Below are 1,612 nucleotides of genomic sequence, written 5' to 3' on the forward strand. Positions count from 1 at the left end.
CGATCTTCCTGTCTCAGCCTCCCAAGTACTGGTATTACAAGCATGCGTCACCACGCCTGGCAACCTCTTGCATTTTGACAACTTCTTTTCTCGTGGGAAATACTTCTGCCTAAAAATTTATTTTCCTCATTATGTTTTGTTAGAGTTCCTTTAAAGAAAGGATTACAAGCGTGTACCACCACGCTCAGCTTAAAAAAAAAAATAGGATTTTGAAACAAAACTTTTTACTAGTATATGTCTGCTATTACCCACAGCAGGCTCTTGCTTGCAAAGGTGAGTAACACCCACCTATGGGTAGACACCTGAAAATTACCTGCAAATGTAAAATGATATTAAGGCACAGAGAGAATAACCATTTTGTATTTTTTATATTTGCCATTATGTAAGGTAAATATAAATATCCTTGTAGCAATATTTACAGTAGGAAAAAAAAGTCTGGAATCTACCTAAGCATCTACTAATAATAAGAGAGTTAAATAAATTGTGATCCTACTCAATGAAATTTTACCTCTATTAAAAATTGAAGTTCACGGCCCCGGCGTCGCACCTTGCCGAAGAGGAAAATCCTGTGGATGTCTCCCAGAGGGACGATGGCTACCTACAGCCTGGCAAACGAGCGACTACGTGCTCTGGAAGACATCAAGCGAGAAATCGTAGCCATCCTCCAGAATGCAGGAACTGTGATCCTGGAACTGTCCAAGGGAAAAACCAATGAGCGGCTCCAAGACCGGCAGGTGGCAGCCTTCACCGTGTAGCACGTGGAGGCAGAGCTGTCAGTTCAGATCTGCTACCTCACCCAGGTGGCCACAGGGCAGCCCCAAGAGGGCTCCAGCTACTCTTCAAGGAAGGACTGTCAAATGGCTCTAAAGCGAGTAGACTATGCCCACCTCAAGCTCAGTGATGTGGCCCGAACCTGTGAGCAGATGCTGGAGAACTAAGCTGAGGAAGTGGAACCAGAGGGCCAAGGAGCACCATGACCTACACCTTGGGACAGGACCTGGTCAGAGTAGTATGGCAGAAGGCAGAAATGGAGAAGCTGAGCTCACAGCTCTGGCCTGGTTGCTCCAGCAGGGTGCTGCTTCTTTGCACATGACAAGCTCGGACAGGAGCTGAACTTTCAGCTGCCCTACCCACTTCCTCATGCAGGAGGCCATGCCTCTGCCCCAGGCTTCCCAAAGATTGGGACAAATGAATATACATTCTTCCTCTTTGAAAAAGACAAAACAAGAACCAAGGATGCTTTATAACAAACACAGTAACAAGTTTTTTAAAAGAAGACTAAGCTGAGCCAGGCATGGTGACCCACGCTTGTAATCCCAGTACTTGGGATGCTGAGACAGGAGGATTACAGGTTCGAAGCCAGGCTTGGCAACGTAGGTCCTCCATAACTTAGTGAGACCCTGTTTCCAAATAAAAAATAAAATCGGGTTGGAGCTATAAAAAAAAAATTGAAGTTCACATATATTATGTAATAAGATATAAAATAGCTTCAAAATAATCATATTGATGAAGGATACAAAAATAAATAGATAAAAAGGAGATAAACAGAAACAGAATGGGAGTTAAATATAACTTTAACATAAGAACTCGGTGCTAAAGTGCCTCCGCCTTT

General features: G+C 43.5%; 1 pseudogene across 1 annotated transcript; it reads left to right on the forward strand.

The window, feature by feature from the left end:
* Positions 1-590: 590 nt before the first annotated feature.
* On the forward strand, positions 591-938 carry LOC308266328 (mediator of RNA polymerase II transcription subunit 11-like; annotated as a pseudogene). The gene has a single exon. The product of its transcript is annotated as a mediator of RNA polymerase II transcription subunit 11-like (transcript).
* The last annotated feature ends 674 nt before the right edge of the window (positions 939-1,612 follow it).

Source organism: Muscardinus avellanarius (genome assembly GCF_963383645.1).
Source record: "Muscardinus avellanarius genome assembly, chromosome: 8".
Taxonomy (NCBI): domain Eukaryota; kingdom Metazoa; phylum Chordata; class Mammalia; order Rodentia; family Gliridae; genus Muscardinus; species Muscardinus avellanarius.